Source organism: Triplophysa rosa, linkage group LG8 (assembly GCF_024868665.1).
Source record: "Triplophysa rosa linkage group LG8, Trosa_1v2, whole genome shotgun sequence".
NCBI lineage: Eukaryota > Metazoa > Chordata > Actinopteri > Cypriniformes > Nemacheilidae > Triplophysa > Triplophysa rosa.
Window position 1 is genome coordinate 3,178,761 of NC_079897.1, and position 9,178 is coordinate 3,187,938.

The following is a 9,178-nucleotide window of genomic DNA, read 5'->3' on the forward strand; positions in this document are numbered from 1 at the left end:
ATAACTGGGGTCCCTCAGGGATAGGTTCTTGGACCACTGCTTTTTTCCATCTACACGACATCCTTGGGACCCATCATACGGGCACATGGCTTCTCGTATCACTGTTATGCTGACGACACCCAGATCTACAGTGCTGTGAAAAAGTGTTTGCCCCCTTTTACCCTCCAATGTGGGTAAATTAAAACAATTCTGCAAAGAAGAGTGGGCCAAAATTCCTCCAAAGCGATGTGAATGACTCATTGCGAGCTATCGCAAACGCTTGATTGCAGTTGTTGCAGCCAAAGGGTGGCACAACTAGTTATTAGATTTAGGGGGCAATTACTTTTTCACATAGGGTCAGAAATGTTTGGATTGTTTTTTCCCTTAATAAATAAAACCATCATTTAAAAACTGCATTTTGTATTTACTCTGGTTTTCTTTGTGTAATATTAAAATTTGTTTGATGATCTGATTATTTAAGCATGACAAATATGCAAAAAAACAAAAAATCAGGAAGGGGGCAAATACTTTTTCACAGGCCTGTCATCTCGTTTTCACCCAACTGTAGCAGCTCGCATTACAGCCTGCCTAGAAGACATCTCAGCTTGGATGAAAGAGCATCACCTGCAGCTGAACCCTGCCAAGACAGAACTACTTGTATTTCCGGCACACCCCATGGTGCAACACAATCTCACCATCCAACTTGGCAATACTACAATCACTCCTTCCAAAACAGCCAGGAACCTCGGAGTCATATTTGATGAACAGCTGTCCTTCAATGATCACATTGCAAAGACGCGGTCATGCCGATATGCCTTATTCAACATTAGAAAGGTTAGACCCTATCTCACTGAGCATGCGGCACAACTCCTTGTCCAGGCCCTGGTAATCTCAAGGTTGGACTACTGCAATGCTCTCCTTGCTGGTCTTCCTGCAAAGGCTATCAAACCACTCCAGATGATTCAGAATGCAGCAGCACGCCTCGTCTTCCAAGAGCCCAAAAGGCTCATGTGACTTCACACTTTCCTGGTGCAGTCCGGTCAACCACATCCCTCACAACATTCAAAAAAACTACTTAAAACCCATCTCTTCTGTGACAGACAAATGAGAAGAAAAAAACACTAACCCTCTCTCTTTCTCTCAACAGGTATTGTTCTGGCTTTTGTTGAAACTAGTAATTTTGTATTAGCACCTATTGTATTATTGCTCCTGTATGACATATCGCTTTATTGCTCCTGAGAATTTCCACATTTCTGGAAGAAGCACAAAAGAAACATTTTAGAGCATTTCGGTGGCACAAGCTGAACGGCAGTCAGCAGGCATTTAAGGTATTTTTTCTGGAATGGTAGAATGGTAATACTTAATCTGTGTGTGTAAGACTGGTTGCCGTATAAAACCAGGGCGGGCAGTCTAATCTCACTCAAAACTACTTTATCGCGCTGAGACAGCATCATAAAACAACTTTGCTTAACATAAAAAATCAACTAAGTTTTACCCTGTTTTTTATTGTACATTTTTGTTACCTCCTCTCTACAAAGGGAATTAACGGCTTTAAGCTGCGTCGCCTTTGTGCGTAGTCGGAATAAAGAATCTGGTAAAGATGTGCTTGGGGCTTGAGTCTTCTTAATTGGAGTGCACATTCAACACGGGCCATCATATACTCCATTTTTTCCTGTATGGTTCAAAGTATCATGTAGGTTTTTAATATATTTTAGAAATGTATTATAGTTTACTGAAGTATTTTTTAATGTTGGCAAATATATTACTTACTATGCAGAAGTAACAATTGGAAAACCGGGAAATCCAAAAAAGAACAACATTCAATAAGCGAAGCGTGCTGTGCGAATCTGTGATGTCGAATCTGTGACCTATCGAAATCTGTGACTAGAGGGCGCTGTTTCGTAATTATTTACGCGAGAATGTGCCTGGCGCACGTGCACGTTATCGCGAGCGCGGAAGGGGAGTTTCTTAACTATATACATGACCGCCCACTCCGCGATAACGTCATGTTGCCTCGCGCTCTTGTGTGTGTGTAGCTTATGCGTGAAGCAGACTTCGGGAGAAACCGAAGCGCCGACTGAATGGTGCACAACATGCTCTTTCATTTAAAAGACAAGACCCGATTACATTCTGTATTATCATGACAGTTTTTATGTTTGTTTTAAAATTATTTTTGTTTTTTCCTCCGGCTATTACTAAGATTACTTATTTTACAAAGAATAAGTTTTATTCTTTTTAAAACTTTTGATGACATTATAAATTCACTCTGGTGATGTCTAATCTCCTTTATTTTATATCATTAAAATCATTTGGTCCTGATGTTAACACCAGCTCACATAAGCCAGAGATGGCAAAAGTACACACATCCTTTACTTAAGTAGAAGTACAGATACTCATGTTTAAAAGTACTCAAGTAAAAGTTGAAGTACTGACTAAACTTGTTTACTCAAGTAAAAGTATAAAGTATGGGCTCTAAAATGTACTTAAGTAAAAAGTAGCCAATACTACTACCTGTTTTAGAGTCACGCTCGTACCTCACAACTGAACTACCATTATGTAGAACACAAGCATAAAAAAGACTGATGGAATAAATCTATTTGCCACTACCTAGGTAGTGGAAAAAAACACAAATTTATAATACAATTATGATGTAAGATAAGAGTGTAAAGGACAAGCGTATTGATAATAATTGTGACAGAATTCCCTTTGTCTCAAGTTCTCAACCATAATTTTAGCTATTCTTTGTGTTGCCTTCCGCCTTGGTCCGTGGCAGCTTCTTAGACTACTAGCCTATGTCTGCGATGCGTAATAGCCAGGAAATGACTGTTTGGTACTGTGATTGTCAAAACATTTTATAACAGAATTTCACTGCTTTCAATTTTAGATTAACTGTCCCTTTAAATTTTAAGCACAGACCATTCATGGACATATCATTATACAAAGGTTGTAGACACTTGGGAGATCTTGTCAAAAAGAGAAAACTGAGAAATAAAGAGATAATTAATTAGGCAAGTCAATTTACTTGGTAACCATTACTGTTTTTCTCGATTGGTTAAACACATTTCTTGAAATTATGCCTCGCTTTAAAATATTAAATGTTTAGCCTCTTACATTGTACGTTACACTCGTTCAACATTAAAACTGATGTCAGTGTTGCTAGATTAGGTGGATGATTTCCAGCCCAAAGGCTCACTAAAACCTACTCACTCCAACAAAAACCAGCCCAAAATTTTAACTTCCAAAATAATGTGATAGTATTTTATTGCAATGTCAATCAACGTTGATAAGGATCGTTTTTTATTTCCTTATAATTTTAATCATGACAAGATGAAAAAATATAATAAAAATCAGGAAAATAGATCAAACAGATCAAACAAGGCAAATGCATTAAGAAAATTAGAAAATAAGACTAATAGGATATGTCCAGAAACCACTTCAAATGGCAATCAGGAAATTAGCGCATTTTTGTGCAAAAGTGCCCACTATAATTAGTTCATCGAAAGCAACGCAATGAGCAGGTATTTTTCACTCGTTCATGAACTTAACGCACACACCACGATAGCAAAAAACATGCAATTCATACATACTAATGAACAACAGCAACAATAATGCGCTTACCTTAACGAGCTGCCTTAACTTCTGACAGAACTACAGTACATCTTTCGTGAAGTATATGTTTGTAGAACATGCGAATAGCTAAATAGCTAAATTACATATTTAAAATCTGGTCCTTTCGCGCTAAAAAACCCTACCATTCACGAGTCACCACATGATGCAGAATATCACGCTCGAGATCTGAGAACAGTTACTCCGTCTTCTTTGATTTGATTGGTCACCGCTTTGCTCTGTAAACAGTAACTCCCGCCTTCTTACATTTGATTGGCTAGTGGCCACCTCACACAGCGCTTCGGCTTTTAGGCAGACCTATCATTAGGTTGAAAAAGTCACGCAATGTCAAGAAATAATATTGATTGTGCATCAAATACAGATTAAAACTAAAGTAACGAGCCTGGTTTGAAAATGTAAGAAGTAGAAAGTACAGGTATTTGCGTAAAAATGTAAGAAGTGAAAGTAAAAAGTCGTCAGAAAAATAAATAGTGGAGTAAAGTACTGATACCAGAAAAATCTACTTAAGTACAGTAACGAAGTATTTGTACTTCGTTACTTCCCATCTCTGCATAAAGCACGGTCACGGAATCTGAAAATGCATCAAAGCAGGTTACCGAAATCTGTGACCGCTCTCTTTTTGACCGAAAATCACTCCATTGACACCCAAATTCACTCTGGTGATGTCCAATCACATCTAATTTACAGTATATCATTATAATCATTCATTCATTAAAGCCAATTGTACCATCGTGATTTAGTTCAACTGGATAAAGCCCCAAATAGTGTTTACTATTAGAATCTTGATATTCTATAAATATTCATTCATTTTATCTTTTTTTTAATTAAGGAAGTGTTTTATTTTCACCAAAAACTATAAACAAGTTAAGGTTTAAATGTCATCATATATTCTGAAGAGCAGCATGTTGAGCAGCACGACAAGATACAGAAAAAATGCACAACGGGTGTTTGGGATCTCATCTGATCTACGCTAGTGTTTGTGATCTGATCTCATCTACGCTAGTGTTCATGATCTGATTGAACTTTGACTGGTCGATGAATTGTTTCTAAGTGGGCGACACAACAGGCTCATGTCGATGGTTAAACCTCTGGCTGTATCTCACCTCTTCCTCTACGTCCTTTCACACATTTAGCTCCTCTCTTGGAGCATGAGGGGCAACTCAATCTCCTCCTGAGGCATTTGGGCAATTTTCTGTAAGAAGACTTTCTCCAGAGACTGTGCCATCAGAACTTTGTCATCCGTCGGCTGTTACAAAAAAGGCCACATTCACCACTTCTGTAGCCATGCAATGCAAGTGTCACTTATTTATGTTTGACACGATTACACAGGAAATGTTATTGTTGCAGGCCCCGCTTTCAGAGACCCCGCAGACAGATTACTGTAACCTGTAAAACAGGAATAGTGTCAGAAGAACGGGAGAGTCGCATCTGCTCTTTCACAGCTCCTCTGCTGATCTTTTTATTTAATGCACAATCAGTACAATTCCAGTACAAACAATTGCTTTTAAAGCATTTCTTTACATTCTTTTGTTTATGTACAGCACTTGAGTGTCACCAACATCAAAATAAATCACATACTGGCACTTTCTTGTTCCCTTTCTTCATATTACCATTTTCGGTTAACAACTTAATACTTATAAACCGCAATAATGTTATTACCAACCACAAAGTGATTTTATATGAAGTTACTCATCATGTTAACTGTAAACTTGAATATTTCAAACTACTCTTGCTTCTTAAAACCAATGTGAACCGCAATTCACTCTTTTTCTTCCCCTAGAAGTACATTTATAATGGATCACTACAGATTCAGCCTCTCTCCATGCTTTCATCAGTGAGTGGTCACGTGACCATAAAGCGCGCCAAACGCGACCACAGAGTGAGCCTCCCAGAGATACTTAACGCTATTAATTAACACATTAACCTAAACAGTCAAACATTTTGTGACCCAAAAATACGTAATACAACACAACAGTCAGATATAATGATCACTGGAGCATACTTAAATTACTTTTCTTCACATTAGTGTGAACATCACATTACACAGACAACAAATTCTCAAACTGCATCACAATTATCACTTAACATTCACCAAACATTGTAACAATGCAACCGCAGTACTATTGATATAGGTTTCTCTATTAATCTCTGTTTTTACCTGTAAAACAGGAATAGTGTCAGAAGAACGGGAGAGTCGCATCTGCTCTTTCACAGCTCCTCTGCTGATCTGAGGACGCATTCGCAGTTTGTCGTTCTGTCTGCGACTCCCCAGTCAGAATGCCAAAATAAGAGTCCTTTATTTTTCTCTCTTTGTAGCTCAATATGCAATAGTTAGCTTGCACATAAACACTGCATTAAGAAATAATGTGGTGAATGAACTTAAAACAATACAAATAAACCGAAGAAAATAAAGCAAAAACATTACACAGTTGTGTACATACTTTGTGTGTATCCACATTAATCACTAAAATACAATATTTTTTACCTGACTTAGCACCATGAATGATTATACACACAGACAAATAAAGGTGCTTCAGCGGTTCTTTGAGATTATTGAGGTGCTATATAGCACCGCCCTTACAGAAAAGACACACGAAATTCACATGTGCAAAAAACACATCTGATCACATGTGAAATGTGTGTTTTTGGAACATTTTGGTGTGAATTCCATGTGAATTCCCACGTGAAACCCATGGGATAACATGTAAAAACCCATGGGATAACATACGCGACATGTCTCCACATGTGATCACATGTTCTTCACGTCACCACATGTTGCACATGTCATCCCATGGGTTTTTACATCATGTGGTGAGCAGTGGACAGCGAGCCCCTCCATGACACCCTGAAGGATCTGACGGAGAGGTAGGATTTGAACCAGGACCGAGGATTTAGATTCCACCTTGGCTAGCCGCAGTGCTTCTGTGACCGATACCAGTGCAGTCTCAGTGGAGTGGTTTGTTTTGAAGCCAGACTGCTTGTCATCCAGTAGTTTATTCTGGGATAGGTAGGAAGACACCTGGTAAAAAAACTGCCCTTTCAAGTGTTTTTGCAATAAATGGGAGGAGAGAGACAGGTCTGTAACTGTCGGTAGTAGAGGGGTCCAATGTGGGTTTCTTAAGTAGGGGCGTGACCGGGGCCTGTTTGAATGTGGATGGAACTTGGAAACACTTTTCTCTCTTTTAAACCTCCCTCTGAACCTGCTGTTTATTCATGTTGACATTCATTATGTCTAACCAGTTGTGTTCTTTACCACAGGAGCTAAACATTTAATGTGTCAGTTGACGTACTGTCACGTAGTGATGATTAATACATTAATACAATAATAGTATTTTTATATATGGTATAGCGGGCTAAAGGCTCCATGGGGTAAAAGTCACCTTTGATTTTATTTTCCTGTAAACCTCTACATGGCACAAAAAATGCTGAAGTACTTTCCAAAACATATAGTTTTCCCTCTGCATGTACTGTAGATATTCAGCAGATCTTTGACACCATCGCAGGCAGCAGCGCAAAATTGATTTGGTGCTTATTTGATCTAATATATTTTTAACGTTGTAGATATAAGCAGTACATGAGAATGGCTAAAATGAAGGTCTTGATAATGATTTTAAGTTTTGTTCAAGTTAATAAAAGCAACAGTTTTTCAATAACAGAAGAATATGTAAAAGTATGATATTTGGGGTAAAAAGCACACTAAAGTCACATGATTGATAATAAACAGCTGGCTGACGTTTCAATTTTGTCGACATGACATGGTTAGATTCAGATGGTAAATATCATATATTAAGTTGGGTGTCCGCCTCAGAGATAATCACCATATTTATAATGAAACTATTATATTTAAAATATTGTATTAATCATAAAATCATAAAATATCATTTATTGTTACAACTGTAAATCTATATTAAATTATTATGTGATATTTACTTTAAAAAAATAATTTTGTTTCTTTTTTTATATATTCTGATATTAACATATTTTAATGACAGTTTATTTATTGAACAAAACTGGATTATTTTATTTATCGAAGTACTGTTTATTTAAACATTATTAAGTATTTGTATCAATATACTGTGTGCCTTTTACCCCATGCCGGTGAGCTTTTTACCCCCCCCCATACATTTATTTTGATTTTACATTGATTTTAAACAAAATTAGCCACTTATGATTTCTTGTCATACAAAATCTGTTGCTCTATAAATGTTTAACGTGATGAGCAAGATGCAGCTGTCGGCTGTATGATCTCTCGCGTGAGAAACTGTCGGAGAAACTCCAACACATTCTGTTCCCGTGATTGAAACATACAAGTTACATACGAGTATATAATTATGTATAGGCCTATACCGCTGTCAAAAGCAAACCATACGTGGGAACAAATTTAGATTGGATTTGAAGATAAGAAACGAATTCAGTCAAGTGTTTCAAAATGTACACTGGTACTGTGTGTGCATATGTGTATATTTGAAGCAGTGTTTAAGTTATATCACATTACAAAACCAACTCCGTTAAAGTATTTAATTTTATAAAACGATTCTGATTGGCTGAGCGCCGAGCGGAGTTCTAAGCCGTTATAAAATACCCGATACATAACGGCTGACCGCACCACATAGCCTAAATATCATTTTATTGACTTTATTTTATGAAACCTTGCTATGGAATAACCATTTTATTAAAGCAATAAGCCCCGCGAAGCAGTGGGTTACAGTGCATTTTATAACAGCTACGGGGTTTTAGGCAATTCGCTTCACGTCGTGCCACAACGCCCTTAGCTGTTATAAAATGCACTGTAACTCACTGCTTCGCGGGGCTTATTGCTTTAGTATATACAATTTTACTGTAAAGGAAGTCTGAGGTTTCACTGGGTTCGTAGGGTAGGCATCCCCTGTGTTTGGGGATATGTGATTTTAGAAATACATAGCATATTTATACTTACCTTTACTTGCTATCAGTGCACGTTTCCTCTCCACAGCTGCTGTCTGTGTGTTGGAGTGAATATTTCTTGTAAGATTGATGTTGTTAAAGGTACTGGATCCAAAAGACAGGTGATTAGTGAAAGGAAAACACAACATAGTGTGTTAGTAAGGTGTTGAATGGCTAAAATGAACCTTGCCATAGATTCTCCAAGGCCCTATTTTAACCATCTAAACACATGGTCTAAAGCGCAAGTGAACTTAGGCGTGTCCGAATCCACTTTTGCTAGTTTAAGTGAGGAAAAATGGTCAGCGCGCATTAAAAGGGTGTGTCCCTATTCTCTTAATGAGTCTGGGTGTGTTTTGGGCAAAAGCGAAAAATAGTCATCCATCCTAAGACTAAACTGCAAACATTGTTCGGAGAAGAGCCAGTCTCTGACTCCAAATATATTCCTTTCCATATTCCCTCAGTTAACTTAAGAGCATATAGGAGAATCATCATGAACAATCAAATTATCATTCTCTCTCGTTTCAAATTTTTCACTTTAATTTGTCACCCATCCACGTTCAAAAGAGATTAAACTCACTGCAGTAAAGATCATTAGGCACCCCCCTCTTGGTAGTGGGGATCCTGTGAGTCAAGTTTATGTTTGGAGGCC